The 17,604-nt window shown below is 39.0% G+C and overlaps 1 protein-coding gene across 1 annotated transcript in view; it reads left to right on the top strand.

Moving 5' to 3' along the window:
* The window catches only part of LOC309492719 (uncharacterized protein), a 74,648-nt gene extending 57,732 nt beyond the window's left edge, over window positions 1–16,916 (top strand). The window contains exon 2 of the mRNA XM_082161726.1: window positions 16,469–16,916. The gene's annotated coding sequence lies outside the window, so the exon portion shown is untranslated. The remainder of the gene's footprint in view (window positions 1–16,468) is intronic.
* The last annotated feature ends 688 nt before the right edge of the window (window positions 16,917–17,604 follow it).

The following is a 17,604-nucleotide window of genomic DNA, read 5'->3' as shown; positions in this document are numbered from 1 at the left end:
TGTGTGTATGTGTGTGTGTGTGTGTGTGTGTGTATGAATCCCAGACTGACAGAAGAATGTGAAGCGAGGAAATAAAGCGGGATGGATTAATTATAAATGGCTGCCATTTCAACCTGGTGATAGAAGAGCAGTGATATTGTGCTTTTGAGAATAACCGGTCTCATGCAATTTGTTTTATATTCCAGCAGCCAAGCACCACGCATATGGAAGTGGTGGGGGAAAAAAAGAAGTGCAAACTAATCGTCCTCATTAATGTGATTTATGAACCATAAATTCTCATTCGTTCAGAAAGCCCCTTTGAATAATGGCGGAAAGGGTGTCCTTTTAATTTTTTTAATTTAACACAAACTGCTACTAATAATGCATTGAACACAAAGTGCCGTGGAATATATTATACCAGGGAATACAATGTGCACTACCAAAATATGTGGAACTGAGTTAGTGGTAAACAAGAATGCAAATCAAACACAGTATTTTGCAGAATTACATTTGGAAAATTGCTTCATGCATTTGATTTATTGAATCCTCCATCCAGCATTAATACTACGCCACGCTCTTGTTCTGAGTAATTGACGGTGGAAATGGATACCCAGGCAGTGCCATTGACTGTGTTATTGGCCAAAAGTCAATAAGAGTAAATGCAAAACCCCACTTCTGAAGCACAATTATGAGCCATTTGTGTTGCAACGGTGGCCATTTTCTCGGAGTTTGACATGACAAGAGGGGTTATTTAGCACTAGACATGCTTGTAAAATCAAGTCACTGTGGGCCGTGTTTTAGCACTCAGGGGTGGTAAATGCTCCCCAAACAAACACAAGCAGAGAAATTGGCTCAACATTTTTTCCTTATTATTCAACTCACAGTGTTACATTTTTGTATTTACTCCAGGGCCGGATTTACGTCATATTATGACACAGTTTGCAAAATAATAACAATTGGCCCCTCCCCAAACCCCGCCCCGCTGACAGTCAGAATATTTTGAATAAGTAATTGTGGCGAGCACGACGAGGTCGAGGGCCGTGGGAGGACAACGCGAGGCCGGTGGCGCGATTGATAATGAGCGACACGTGCGCGACGCACCGGTCTCGCATCTCTCACGGAGGAGCGGAAGCATAAAGGAGGAGCGACGACAGTGAAGAGCGAGAGAGGACAGGCCTGAATTTTATTTGATGTGTTTTTGTTTTGTGTTGCCAGCAGTCGTCCGTGAGGGGCTGCTGGCTTTTACTTTCATTTTTGTATTTGTTTATTTAATTATTAAAATGTTGAATGTTTGCCGGTTCCCGCCTCCTTCTTCCCATAACATCTGTCTGAACCCCGTTACAGTAATTACTTCATGACTGCTAAAAAAGTATGTTCTATATATGAATGTGTGTAGAATGAATGTAATTCGAACATGCTTTCATTATCATGTGACCTACCAGCGTCAGTTACATTGCTTCACTGTCATTCACAAATCCTCTCCCGTGGCCTCATGGGAAAGTAAAGTGTCCATCGTCTGCACACTTCAGGATCTCACCGGTAGTAGTAGGTCATCCGGGTACTTTTTGCCTACTGTTTTTTGAGCACTGTGAATTCAGACATACTTCTTTAGTCACATACTGTTTCTCGCTTACTATATTTACTCGCTTACTGCGATTTTGGATGCAACCATTGGCTGTGTTTGGAATGGCACACTAACTTACTGCTTACTGCCCAGTACACAGTGCATCCTGCCTACTATTTTTTTCAAGAATAGTGTGTGAAATAGTATAAAACATGCAGCAAATAATGTTTCAGAGTATTATGTAATAGTGTGTTGTCATGTGACAAACATAAAACATTAATTCAGCTGTCACAAGATGAAGATGAAGAAGAAGATGAAGATGAAGGGGAGTTCAAAAGAGTTCAATGAGTGTTTTTGACATCAGCACAACTGTCCTCTATTTTTAATGAGGACAATTAAGGAAAGGCATCGAAGACAAAGCTGACACGCATTCAGTTTCTTTCTTTCTTTCTTTCTTTCTTTCTTTCTTTCTTTCTTTCTTTCTTTCTTTCTTTCTTTCTTTCTTTCTTTCTCCATCCCTGTAGTTCAGTCTTTTTGCTCTTATCCTCTCCCTTCATTTTCCTCTCTATCTCTTCCTATGTATTCAGCTGCTGTCTGCTCCTCTGGCCGATCAGTGATTTATGTCGTCCCCAGGTGAGCGTGTTCACATCAGCATTACCTTCTTTTTCCGAGGTAGTGATCTGTTTCCCAGAGCTCACTGCTCTCTCCTGCTTGCTCCACTTCACCAACCAGGTGCTGGCTCCCCAAAACCTTTCCCTCTCTCTCTCTCTCTCTCTCTCTCTCTCTCTCTCTCTCTCTAGGCCCACAGCATACTGCATTATACGCATTGTGGAATAAAGAGATATCTCAACATCCACATTCACTGACCGTGGACTGTAAGTGAGGGCTCAGAGCAGCTGAAGGTTTAAATTAGGAATAAGCCTTGTGTAAAGTCTGTACGGTGCAGGTTTTTCGGCGGTCATGCCCACTGTAAAAAAAATGTATTTAACTGTAAAAATGCTACAATAAAAACCTTACACTTAAAGGGTTAGTTAACCCGAAAATTTTAATTTAGTCATTAATTACTCACCACCATGTCGTTCCAAACCCGTAAGACTTTCGTTCATCTTCGGAACACAAATGAAGATCTTTTTGATGAAATCTGAGAGCTTTCTGTCCCTCCATTGACAGCTACACAACTACCACTTTGATGCTTCAAAAAGTTCATAAAGAGATCGTAAAACGAATCCATATGAATTGAGCGGTTTATTTGAAATTATCTGAAGAGACACGATCACTTTATACAATGAACTTGGCTTAATTTGTGTTCCGAAGATGAACGAAAGTCTCATGGGTTTGGAACGACATGAATTAATCACAGAATTTTCATTTTGGGTGAACTATCCCTTTAATGTAATTTTACAGTAAAATACTGTTAAATTAAATTTTGGAAGTGAAAAAGAACGTTGTAATTTACAATGAAAAATCTGTCCCTGCATGACACTTGACATTTGATGTATTTTCATTGAAATAAATGTTTCTTCTTAGTTTTTTCTTATCAGTTATGTACATTTAACCTGATTACGTCAGACTTCGTACTTCCGCTCAATTTCAGTTCGCTTCTGTACTCAGTCTGAGATAGCGACCTATCTCTCAGTTTTCCTCCGGCCTCAAAACAGCTGGCCAATCAACGAACAGAGGGCGGACTGAGAGCCGTGACGTAGATGCTGATTGTACCGTGGATGCGTAGATTTACTTCACATAATCTGCAAAAGTCGTTCACAGCCATGTTCACTCCGCTATTTCGCCCGATGGTTTTGTTTTCGCATCATACATGTGTTTACAGTGGAAGTTCGATGCGGCTGAGCCGGCTCATAACACACGTCATAACCAAACGTTATGTGATTGGCTTACGGGTAAGCAATGATTTTAAACTTCAGACAAGTTTCTGGCAAACACAGCAGCTAGTTTTTTTACCGTAAATATAACAGAATTTGTTTTTACAGTTTATCATCAAGTCATTATCTGATAAAACAGTACAAACAAACTAATATATATATATATTATATTAGTTTGTTATTTCTGTGAAGTACTCTTTTTAAACATATGCGATAGTGTACTTTTTTTCACAATTGGTCCTATTAATATAAAAGTAGCAAAAATCTCTCAAATAAAAACAAACTTTTTTTTTTTTTTTGCAACTCCTGAGCATTTTTCTGTTTACAAACTGTAAAAACAAAAATAGGGGTTGGGGGGGGGGGGATCCTGACAACAAGACACTGGAAAAAAAAAAATGTGTTGTTCAGGGAATTTTTAAGGCAGTTGTTTTTCCACCAAAGGCATCGGTTTACATGCGCTCTGTGTGGAGGAGCAGCGCACACATTTTAGCACTTCCACATTTGACATGTTCAAAAAACAAGTGAATTTGCCATGATGTGCCTGAACCCAATGACCCTGCACTCCCTACAACTGCTTGTTTATCAGGTACCAGCATGTTTCCAGATCACATACAGGTAACAATAACCCTTCAGTGGTCCACCACTGAACATATCACACCTCTCCATCTACACTTTGTGTACATGACAACAATAAAAGCAGCTGAGGTGTTGTAATTGTAGTAGTGTTTCTAGTAAAACATGGCAGAATGGCGATCCTTAAAATAAAATTGAGACATCTGCATTTAGGCTGAACCATGAAAAGCCTCCTGACACCATAATCAGTGATCTTGATTTCATTTATTTGGATAATAATTAGAGTATGTGTTTACAGTAATGGAAATTTTTCCTGGTTCCATTGTGTTGTCACAATCTGTAGCTGTATAATTACGGCAGATTATAATTACGGTGATTAGAGAGTGGCCTAATAATTATGATTATGATTGCCATTCTGGAGGAAGATGAGCAACACCCAACATTTCATTGAATAAAGACACGTCTTTTCATTCAATGGGAAATGGTCTGATCTGTCTTTAATCTACTAGTTGAAACTAAAGTAAAGCTTTACCAAAATGTGGCCACAATGGGTGGATCTTTCCATATTCGTAATCACTTATACTCTGAGGTCTTGCATAGCTCACAAAGCAGTTTTTTGGGGAAATTACATCATGTTGATCCTCTGTAAACGAGTCGGTGGATGCGTTTTCTCATGCTACAGCTTTCAGCAACATGGTCCACTCTGTTTAATTAAGCAGTGGAAGCCTCAAACCAGCACAAGCATACAGGAGCAAGAGCCAAAGGCCAAGAGGTGGGCAGCTACATAAACTTTGTCCATTGATTCCACATGATCCCTTTGTATCCCTGTGGATTTCACAGGGATTGAGGGCCTGCCATAAATCCTGAATTGTAATCTTTGAGCACACACAATACTACGGGAGGCTGGAAATGTTGTTATTATTACAAGTATTCCATGCAAACTAATAATGAGTCTGAGAAAGATCGACTATATATAGATAAAGGAAGATTTATATTCAAAGTGTCCATAAGGACTCAAGAGATGTCGAAATTACATTAAATAGCATCAGCATTTTAACTTAAGAGGATATTAGATATTAGTATGCATATTATTATATGTATATTAGCAAACTGCAGTAGACTGTTAGTAGACTGTTAGCAAAGTTACTTAAAGTTAATAGTCAGTAATGTCTGTTGAGCATCAAAGTAAAGTGTTAGCAGATATTAAGCAGACAGTCTACTAATACTCTAATGACAGTTGACATGTAGTTGCGAAGTTACTTATAGTTAGTAAAATGTCTAAAGTGGATCATTGAAATAAAGTGTTACCAAATTGTTGCACTTTTTTTTTTTTACACAAGAGTGTACACCTTGAAAAAAAAAAGAAAAACAGGTTACTCTATCATTTAATGTACAGCAAATACTAAATAACCAACTAACTTACCAACCAACCGAAAACAAACAAACAAATTAATCAATTAATAAACGTGTTATTATTGTTTTAATGGTGTTTTAATATTAAAACATTTAACATTTCTCCAAATAAATGATCATTTCCAACCTAAGTAAACATCAAAATGTTTTTAGCCCTTGTTAGGATTTGCCAAAGACTCCTGGCCCTTAACATTGGCTGTTAATTAAGTTAATATAAAGTCTGCTGCCAGCAGATTAATGGACATCAAATGAACAGCAAAAGAAGATGTCTAAATTAGTGCCCATGAGCTCAGCTGCTAACCCTCTCCTCTCCCTCCCCCTACTCCTCATTTAGCTCTTCAGGCGGCGTTCCCCCCCTTCTCTGACCCATCTGAGCCCCCTTCCCCTTCAACAGCATTTCTAAAGACCTGCTGCCATCGTGAGGGCTGAGTTTACTAGTCAAATTCACAGACTAGCCCTCTTCTCACATGACCGACATGGAATCATCACACGCAGAACTCCACGAAAAGTGCAACAGATTTCCACAGAATTGGAAAAACACACAAGTCATTCACACATTCTATACATGATTACAGCTTGAGCATTTGTTTATAAAATATTTAGGAAAAATATGATTATGCTTTCAGCAAAAGGGTCAAGGTTCGGCTGGTTCCAATGGTGCCGTTAGTCCACAGGTAAAATCAGTATCATCTTGTTCTAACAGGCATCTCTCTCTCTCTCTCTCTCTCTCTCTCTCTCTCTCTCTATATATATATATATATATACATATATATATATATATGCATACACAATATGGACAAAAGTATTGGGACCCCTCACCATTTCACATTCTAAATACATAGACATTAATATGGAATTGTTCCCCCCTTTGCAGCTACTGTAAAACAGCTCCTAATCTTCTAGGAAAGCTTTTCAACAGGATTTTGGAGTGTTTCTGTGGGAATTTTTGCCCATTCATCCAGTCGAACATTTGTGAGGTCAGGCACTGATGTTGGACGCGAATATCTGGCTCACAATCTCCATTCGTTCATCCCAAAGTTCAATGGGGTTGAGGTCAGGGCTCTGTGCGGGCCAGTCAAGTTCTCCCACACCAAACTCATCCAACCATGTGTTTATAGATATTGCTTTGTGCACAATGTAGTCAAGCAGGTAACGCTTACTGGAATCCGCCAAACCCAGAGAAGATCAGACTGCCAAACAGAGAAGCGTAATTCGTCACTCCACAGAACACGTTTCCACTGCTTCAGAGTCCAGTGGCGAAGTGCTTTACACGTTACACCTACAAAGCTTGACATAGTAGGCTACTTGGTGATGTGAGTATTGCATGCAGCTGCTCGGCCATGGAAACCCACTCCACAGAGCTCCCGCTGCACAGTTTTTGTGTTGATATTAATGCCAGTGGAAGTTTGGAACTTTAGCTATGGAATCAGCAGAGCGTTGGTGACTTTTACACACCATGCTCCTTAGCACTTATTGACCCCGCTCTGTGACTTTACGTGGTCTTCCACTTCTTGGCTGAGTTGCTGCTGTTCCTAAATTCTTCCACTTTCAAATAATACCATTTACAGTTGCCAGTGGAATATCTAGCAGAAATTAAATTTCACGAACTGACGAACTGACTTATTGCAAAGGTGGCATCCTATCACAGTACCACGCTTGAATTCACTGAGCTCTTCAGAACAACCCATTTTTTTCCACAAATGTTTGTAAATGCAGATTTCATGGCTAGGTGTTTGATTTTATATGACTGTGGCAATGAGTCTGATTGAAACACCTAGATTCAAGAATTAGAAGGGATGTCTGAATACTTTTGTTCATTGTGTATATACTGTCTGTTTAGTTTGGCTCTTTGTGTTTAGTTTCTTTGATTGTTTAGTCCATGTTCAGTTGTTACTATGGTTACATATCTGTTAATTGATTTACACAGATCTGTTAATTGATTTACCCACACCTGCCTCTTGTTTTACCTCTCATTTAGTGTACCTTTACATGACAACCCTGTACTAAAAACTGAAAAGTTTTTCCTTTGCGTTTTTGACGTACAAACATTACACAGATCCGCAAAAACGACTAAAACACTGTATTCTGCTGCCAGGCCAGTAGTTGGCGATGTCACTTTTTAAAGAAACACCACACGCCTACAGACTGAACTCATAATGTGCATGCGCATGACGTCACCATTTTCACCATTTTTCTTTTTTTTCTTTTTTTTTACATAGAGAAAATAACGGTATAGTTTTCAAAAACTTGCACTTTTTTATACCCGTTTTAAAAAAGTTTGCGCTTTCAGGCCCCCCAAAACATTGTTGGCGTGTGAATGAATGGCCGAAATGCATAAAAAGTTTTTAACATTGTAGTGTAAACGTGCCCCTAAACTCTGCAGGCCTGTAGCCCTTCAGGAACTGAGCTTGACAGCCCTGATTAAAGGTCTATGAATGTGGCTTATGAATATTTACAAAAGAGCTTCACATTTTAAATGGAGGACAAAGTCAATGTTGAAAAATAAAATGCACATGAAAAAAAATTTCTCAGGAAATGGAGATGAGGGAAAAAGCACAAGGGAAAACAAAAAGCCTGGCTTTTTAAGGGTGCACAATTCCCAAGCTAGCACACAGTCAGAGACAATCCTTGCCTCCCAATATGCATACCCTCCATCCTAAACATTATGTGAGATTAGAATAAGCGTATCCCAAAGCACACGTTAAAAAGAGTTTGCCAAAAGTCCCCGGATGATCAATTTCCGGTATATTTTCTAAGTGTGGATCCGTGCACATGCTAATGGATAATATTACCCATTGCGCTTTAGAGAAGGATTCAGTTCAGAACTACAAACACGATTAAAAACTACAAACATAGTGGATGTGCATGAGACTGACGGTTAAGTACAGATGCCCTGAAAGGGATTTGAGTTATTATTAACAATTAACATTTAACCTAATGAAATTTTTTTATTTAATGCTATCTGTGTAATATTTCATGTGCATTATTTCTGTCAACTTATATAAAGGTACGAATAGCACAATAGCACAACAGATACATTAACTATTAAATGCACCATTATGCAAAAAAAAAAAAAACATGAGTTTTCTGCATGCTACTTGTTTGAACGTTCTTGTTTTCTCTCCAAGAGAAGATGAAGAATTGTTTGAGTAGTCTAAATTTAATTCAAATAAAATGTGGAATATGTATATGAATATGTTAACTGTGACAGGATGATTGACAGGACGATTTACGGTGACAGAATGTACGTAACAGCACAATTATGAAGGGGTAGTATGTCCTAAAGCTTGCCTACTCTTTTGCAACACACTCAAAAGTATCAACTTTTCCTTTACAAAAGGAGTACATACTTTTAGGGCATAATATAAATAGGCAAATTGGGATGCAGAAAGAAAGAAGCACAGCTGAATGCAGCATGTGGCATGGAATAAAAAAAGCACTGACATTTATTGGTTACGGGAGCTTCTCTGAATGGGGAGGGGGTGATGGGTACCCGTGACTCCCTGCTGTTTTAACTGGATCACAGAGGGTTACCGTCTTTCTGCTGCACTATAAGAGGGCGATCGGGCTCTTGTCATGGTCTAATCTCAAGCTCACAGCTGATCCCCCCAACCAACCTTTGTGAAAAAGAAAAACACTTTAGCATACATATTACGGAAATAATATACTATAAAAGAAAATACTTAAGTACAAATTGAATTAAATGTTTTTGGACACTTAATTGCTTGAAATAGTTTACCTTTATATTAAATGCAATTAGTTGAACTTTAAAGTACTTTTTCTACCCACTTAATTAGGACGTCAGTAAATCTTTTAATGTAATTTCATAATTAGTTCTATTGTATTTGAAATATGGTGTGCACTGCTGAATGTACTGACAAGCATTTATGGTTAACTATTCCTATTGAATCTTGTATGTCATGCATTTCAAAAGCCCAACGAAAGAAAAACAATGACTTAAAATGTATTTTAAAGTAAAACATTATAACAAAGTGCTCTTTTTAAAAGTGTACTTAAGTGTGTTAAGAAACAGTCAGAAACAAGGGTAGGTTTAAGAAACAAGTGTACTCCCTTTAAAGTGGATTTTATTTCATTAATATTATATTATCTGCAAGTAAGTTTAAAAAAAATTTGTATTTAATATACTTTTAAGATTTGAAGTGCAGGTTCAATAGTGATACGTGCACTTTTTTTCAAAAGGGAAGGTCTGTGAGTGACAGGTGGGTTAATACTTCATGTGCCATTGAGGGAAAAGTGGTTCATTCCTCGATAGCATAAAAGAGAAAAATGCAGAAAAAAATACCACAACATGCAGCATAGACGTTTTAAACACAGGTCAAGAGTGATAAGTACAATCAGCATATGCCAGAAAAGATAATGGCAAAAAATGTCAGAAGGCCCCTTGAAATGAGGGAGAAATGAGTGACACAGAGGGCAGGTCCACTGAGGGAGATTAATAGAGCGGCGAGACCCACACACACTTCACACGGCACAAGAAAGCAAATGAGACTCAAAGTGCATTTACATGCGTGGCAAAGTGTAGGAGAAACCACATTACAGCCCGCTTGCTCTCATACAGGCAGAATAGCAATATGCTAATCTTTTTGCTGTGGTGATGGATTGTTCCGGTTATTGTCATGATCCTGGTGATATGACCACGAATGAACAGTGAACACAAAGATTTGAAGGTGCATGAATTTGTTGGTGAAATTATAGACCTCTCAAAATCTATATTCCAGGGATGTCTTATAATACACTTATTTTTATGTAACGTATTTGAATCATTTTACCATAGTAGGCCCTATCTTGCACCCAGCGCAATTGACTTTGTACACCGACGCATGTATCATTCCTATTTTGCACCCGACGCACAGCGGACTTTTCCCTCCACAGACGCACGTCGGTAAATTAGGGAATGAACTTGCGCTCCCGGGGCGGTGCAGCGAAAAGAGGAGGCGTGTTCCGGCGCAAACATTCCCTGGTGCTATTTTGCAGTTTCAGAAAACAATTCTGCCACAGACCAGGAAGAACCTAGTCTAAAGTCAGTGGCGCGTTTTTCAGATGCTATTTTAAGGGCACATGCTTGGCCATAATTTAGCGTGTGCACAACGCGAATACACTTTGCTTCTCTCATCTACACAGATGTAGCAGTTGCCATTTTTTCAAACCATACATTATTAGAAGGAAAAATATTCCACATGAGGGAAATCATTGTGGTGTCCATGAAGATGTGAAAAAATAGGCATAAATCTAGCTTACACATTTACCCAAATTATTATACACCTGCTTAACCAAAGCTAATTTGGGTGGGTTTCTCCCATCCCCATACAATGTCACTTCTCTGTGTTTTACGGCCCTGACGAGAACATTGGTCTCCTCGGCTGTGAACCGCTCCTGACGTGCGCCTGGCAAATCCGCCGGTATAATAGCAAAACGCCATGGAACAAGCGCGCCTGCTCTTAAAGGGAATGTGAGATGACGCTCTGATTGGTTTATTTCACGTTACGCCCAAACCACACCTATGAGTAATGTAGCTACTTCAGACCAACCCATTTTAGATTTGCGTCGGGCGCAAGAGTCATTTATCCCGCCGGTATAATAGCAACAGCGCCCGAGATGCTAAATTGCTTAATTACAAATATTTTTAAACATGACAGTCAAGTTTCAACAGAAATGATATTAAAGTATATTCAACCATAAATGCTTGTCAGTATGTTTGGCAGTACACTTTAACCATATTTCAAAGACAATATAAGTAGTTATGAAATTACACATTGAGTACTTAAGCCCTACTTAAGTGGGTAAAAAAAGTGCAGATTGCGTTCAATTTAAAGTATAATAAATGTTCATTTAGTTGCAGCCAAAAACATTACATTCTGTTCAGACTTAAGTATATTCTTTAAAATTATATTATTTCCATAATAAGTACTCTATTTAAAAGTATGCTTGTTTTTCACTAAGTACTGATGTCTCATCCTGTACTAAATAGATTTGTCCAATCAAATGATTTCTAGAATGAATAATACTTGCAACTGAGTAGAAGGTAGCAGATAATGGTTAATGCTGTGACGTAAAACTAACATTTAAACTGAAGCCGATTAGGCCTTCAATATGTCCAGTGGAACTTCCCATTTCAAAAGAAAATACATCAACACAGGGAAGAAAACTGTGCTTGTTAAGCATTTTAATGTACTAGCAGGAATACACAGAACTCTGTAAAAAGCTCAGCAGATTTCGACAGAATTGGAACATAGTTCACAAGTTTTGAATGTGCCTCACCTATTTTGTGTTTATTTATTATTATTTTGGATATTTTTTTAAGTACCAATATTAAAGATTATGCAAACTGAGAGATGCACATTTAACACTGCGTGTAAAAATCATGTCATAAACTGGCAAATGTTTTGAAAAGCAGAATCATGGATAAAAAAACTAAAATAACTGTCCTGGTTTCCATTATATGTTATTTGTAGATTGATTCTGACCTCAGACTCAACTTAATATAGTGCAAACTCCTTCCACTATAAGAAATAGAATAATTGTCAATGCCTCTGTCTAAAAAGAGACAGTATGTGTTCCAGCATGTGGATGAGTGACATGAAAGGCAATCATTTTGAGAAATGTGTATCACTTCCTCTCTCCTCTCCAAACAGAGCGACCTCTGCTTCACCTCCCCCGTCACCTGAGCCAAACGTGCCGTCACGTCTGTGTCAATAAGGCAATTTGTTTTTCTATTGCCTTCCTTATCAAGGTTAAACTGAATAAATCAATCACTGTCCATGAGGCAAAAGAGAGAGAGAAAGAGAGAGAGTGAGAAAAAACTTCCTGTCAGAAACTGGGGGTTATAAATAATATGCCAGCAGCAACCAAACACTGCCAATGTGAATTTTCAACACGCAAAAAGGCAATTAACAAGGAAGGAAACCTGAAACAAATGCCTTCTGAAGGTCCTTCCGCCAAATGTAAAACGAGGGGACACCCAGGATCATTTCAGATGTCTCTGTGTTTAAATTACATGCTTTCTGCCCTTGATGAATATTAATATTTTATAACAAAACTTTGCCAAGAGATGGTGCTTTTCATTCATTTTCTCCTCAGGAAGCAAGATTTGCAAATAAAAATGGCTATTTTTCACACGTCTGTTACTGTTATTCATTAGACGTTGTATGCCCTTTTTAAAAAAACAAATAGCTCAGGTCCATGATGCTGAGTGTTTATTGCAGTGTTCCAGCCATGCTAAAATCCACAGCTATGACACAAAAAGTCTGGTCACCAAATCACTCGGCACTGTCTGCAGCAAATGCTGTTATTTTTGTTGCATTGCATTGCTCATTAGGCTATTTGTCATAAATTTTGACTGACTGATTGTGCCTAAGGAAGTAGACTTCACAGGGCAATGTTCAGCCATGTAAGTCAGATTCCAAAAACATAGGGAGCAGATATTCACAGTCTAAAGAATATCCACAAACACTACTGTGGAGTCGGTAAGGTTTTTTAACGTTTTTTGAAAATGTCTCTTAAGTTTACTAAGGCTGCATTTATTTGATTATTACCATTAAAAATAACTGTTTTCTATTTGAATTTATTGGCATACCCATCCAATTTATTCCTGTGATGTCAAGGCTGTATTTTCAGCATCATTACTCCAGAATTCAGTGACACATGATCCTTCAGAAATCATTCTAATATGCTGATTTAGTGCTCAAGAAACATTTATTATTAATAATTATCAATGTTGTAAACAGCTGAGTTGCTTAATATTTTTCTGATAAAATTATGGGGACAAAATGTCCCAAGATGGCAATATCTGAAATAATTGTCCTTGTGGGGACATTTTTTGGTCCCCGTGAGGAAAACAGCTTATAAATTATACTAAGTAATGTTTTTTGAAAATGTAAAAATAATAAAAGTTTTCTGTGATTGGTAGGTTTAGGAGTAGGGTTAGCGTAAGTGAATAGAATATACAGTTTGTACAATATAAAAAGCATTATGTCTTTGGAAAGTCCCCATAAAACACGGAAACACAGCCTCTAATTGCTTTAACTCTTTTCTCGCCAGCCACCGCCAACTTTTGGGGTAATTTTCACAAAAATGTCATGGCCCCCAGAATATTTTGTTGAATAAATATCTGAACATGGAATAGAAAGAACAGACCCTCTGCTTTTAAACAACAACAACAAATATTCTAGCTTCATGCATTCTTTTTTATCAACACTTGTGGTTAAGTTTCATTAAACAAAAAGCAACACTTTGAGAAAAATGAGAAAATCCCGTTTTTGTCAAAGACTACAGTACATCTGGATCAGATTCAGTATGATAATCAGAACATAGATGCACAGTCCTAACCACTTCATGGGTCGACATTTCACTCAATAACATTAGGCCTTTTTGATTTATATGCTGTTTATTGTTGATGATCGGATTATTTTATCATCTGATCATATGCATCTATTTACATACGAGATTGCTCGTTTCTGCTTCGTCTTTGCCTGTGTTGTGATCCGGAGATACTGTACTCATTCAGGAGATGTGTAATAGCGCCCCCTACCTAACAGTGACAGCGTATAACATCTCGTCAATGGCAGGGAAGCGTTTTCTCATTAAAGACAAGATAACTCATCAAAGGGCGGGGAAAGAGTTAATTATGGTACAGTATTTCTTTTTAGCGTAAAATAAGTCTAAGCCATGGATCAAGAGATCAGTCAGGGATAAACATGGATCAGTATAAATAGTGGAAATACATCATGTCTCCAAATAGGACAGATGATTGTGAGACTTTAATTCATCCAGATGTGCCAGATGTTCATGTATGTAAATAAGTGGTGGGGGCAGCGTTGTCACCCGCTGACTGAATGTAGCTCACATAATCAACATGCAAGGTCACGGTCCATCCATGGTCACACACAAATGAATGTGGTTCAGTTTTGGTCAATTGTAAACCAATCAGCCGGGTCACTTTTGACACACAGGGTGAGAATGTGTCCAGTCATACATGGCATTTTCATACTAGGGTCAACAGCAGAGCATGTGAATTCCATCCATGCTTCCAAGACAATAACATCCACACCTACGGATGCAGCCTTGATGCACACTGAGCCCTATAAACCTCCCTGGACAGGTTAGTGGGTGCTGAGTATTTAAAGCCTGTCTGGTCCAAGTGCTGTGCAAACCCAAGGCACCTTGCTTTGTTTTTATAGGGCCTTTATTGCACAGCTGTTTCGGGGGCTGACACTGCAGTATAATCACCTCCTGACTGAGCGGAGCTCCCATAATCATCATGGCCTCCAGAAAGCCTAAACATAAAACCAGCGAGGGACATAAACTCCCCGCAGCTTGACCGACATCATGGCAGAAGCATAGCGGTCAACACCATCTAGTGAGCTGTCTGCTGCCTATATGTTGTTGCCTTCTAAAGCAACATCCTAACCGTCACAGTACCTCAAAATTGACCAATTTGGAACACTCCACATATACAGCAACTTTGCACAGCTCGCACACAAATTAAAGAAGCAATGAGCATAAAATAAGCAATTTAAAGTTGATCTCGAGTTTGTTAGCATGCATGGGGCCAAATTAACGGCATACTCTAATAAGCATAAAAAACATAGTACACTAAGGGCCCTATCATACACCAAGCGCAATGCTGCAAATAGACTGCGCCATTGACCAACTGAAACCTGGTCTAAAGTCAATGGCGCAATATATATATATTTTTGTTATTTAAAGAGCGCGTTAGTAATGTGCGCCTATAGGCGGGTCCACAACGCGCATACACTGTCCCATAGATGGTATGCTTGCGCGTTTTAACCTCACGCACAAGCAGATCCGTTTCCTCCCCATGGCGCGAGCACAACTGGCTTTTAAAGGGAATGGGAGATGGGACTCTGATTGTTTGATTGCACATTACACCCAAAACACACCCATTACTCATTAATAGAATAGGAACAACCGTTTTAGACCATGCGCCGACCATTTTTCCCATCGTTAAACTAGCAAAAGCGGATTCGGACACGCCCTAAGTGCACTTGTGCCGTACGTTTTAGACAGTAGCGGTTTTTGGCACGGGCGAACCGGGCAATCGCCCGGGGCGGCATTTTTGGGGGGGCGGCGCCGCCGGCACGAGCAGAAAATAAAAAATAAAAAACAAAATCTGCACCGCGAAGCGGTTTTCTATTATCTATCATGTGTGGGGAATTGGCAAATTTGCGCCCCCTGCAGCTGCAGGCGCCCCTGCTTGCTGAGAAGATGCCGTGCACAGAAGCTGTTTGTTTGAGAAGGGGAAAGGGGAGGGGGCGCGGAGGCGCGGGCGCGGATGACAGTTCACCTCTGGGTCTCTCCCAAATGGAACGGACAAGGGGGGGGGGGGGGGGGGGGATCCATATAGTTATCTAAGTCAGTCACACCTCGACTTTCTTCCAAATAACGCACATTTCATTCATAATATTATAAATACAGGCCTCTATATTTCCTGCACATTTTTGTTTTTCTGAATTGTCTGCATGGCTAATAAAAATAGGTAATACAAAACGATTACTTGGCCACCACCGACAAGGTGAATTGGTTTAGTCTTGACTTCTGGTCGTGACTCGTCGTGAGTGACAGTTGGTATGGGGGGGGATCAGGGGAAATCTGTTGATTGTCGATGTCGAGTACGTGCCAAATAAGAGATGGATCATGGACAAGAAAGGTCAAAGCCATCAGGTGCCCAATTTAGAAACGAGCGAAAGATAAAGGTATGCAACTATGTTTTCTCTGTATGATTACGGTATCCATGTCATGAATGAAGGGGCAATATTAATTGGTGCGTATAACTCTTATTTGTTAGCCTTTTTGCTATGATTCTTGCTATGATTCTTGATTCGGTTTTAACTCAAACACGAGATCTAATTTCACCATAATATTGTGCTTTGCAACAAAACTGTTACAAGTTCAGTTATTACACTGCAAAAAATGCTTTTCTTAGTTTTTTTTGTCTTGTTTCCAGTCGAAATATAAAACATTTCTTAAATAAAGACGCATAACGTTATATTACTAAAGTAGTAAAATGACATAAGATATTAAGTCTTGTTTTCTGGTGGAAATAAATAAAAATTGAGTGTTTGCTTAAAACAAGCAAAACATGATCTGCCAATGGGGTTAGAAAAATTATGTCCAAATTGGGGGGCGCTCGAAGGGGGTCTCGCCCAGGGTGTAATTCAATGTAGAACCGCCACTGGTTTTAGACCATGCGCTTTGATCGTTAAAATAGGGCCCAAATCTTCTTCTTCTTGTTTGTAGTGAATGCGTACTTGTACCCCGGGTTTCACAGACCAGGCTTAAGCCTAGTCCCATACTAAAACTCAAGTTTGAGCTGGTTTAACTGAAAGCAACTTGCACTGACAAATCTTAAAATATGTCACTGCCATTGCTTTGTCTCAAGATGCATAGCAGTAGTTTTTCTTTCTTTTTTTTTCTTTTTTTTTTTTCTAAGGCATGTTTATAAAAGCTGCTTAAATATCCTAATTGGACTAAGTTCTTATCCTGGCTTAATCTAAGCCCTGTCCATGAAACCGGGCTGTAAGACTGGATTTTCACTAAGACTGAACTCGAGAATCCTAACCTGTAATAAGCCAATAAAGCTCTCTAATCTGGAGAGAAGATCTCAAAGAAAGAGTTATGCATCCCTCTCTTCCTGCTCCCTCTTCTTTCCCCCTGACTCAAGTCACTGAAAGTTCCCTTAGAATATCGATAACGGTGTATCTTGTGAATCTATTGTTTTTTTCCCTTTCATGTTTGGTATCATTTTAAATGTCTAAGTGCGATTGGTAAAATGAAATCTCAATTTCACTGCAGTTCCTTGTCTTATGAGAAAGATTGAACACTCATGAGAATTATGTTCTCCTGTTGTGGGTGGTGTCTCTTCAAGATATCTGATAATCATGGGTCCTCTCCCCAAAACCAGCTGTGACTCAAAACCATATTTACTACAGCTCTTTTGTTCTGGTCTGGGTATTTAAGGGAAACTGGCAGAAGAGTCATTGGGAATTCTGTAACCAGAAAACCCCCATGCAGCGCTGTGTATTTCTCCTGAGACCTGCACTCAGAACACTCACACACCACTGTGAGCCTCTCGCTGTCAGGAAGGCACTTTTTGTTATGAGTAAACAGGGCATGGCCTGACTTAAAGGTAAATAGTGGACTCTGCATCCTCTGTCTAAG

This window comes from Leuciscus leuciscus (assembly GCF_965113295.1).
Source record: "Leuciscus leuciscus genome assembly, chromosome: 2".
NCBI lineage: Eukaryota > Metazoa > Chordata > Actinopteri > Cypriniformes > Leuciscidae > Leuciscus > Leuciscus leuciscus.
The sequence above is the reverse complement of the archived record's forward strand: the minus strand, read 5'-3'. Positions and strand labels throughout refer to the sequence as shown.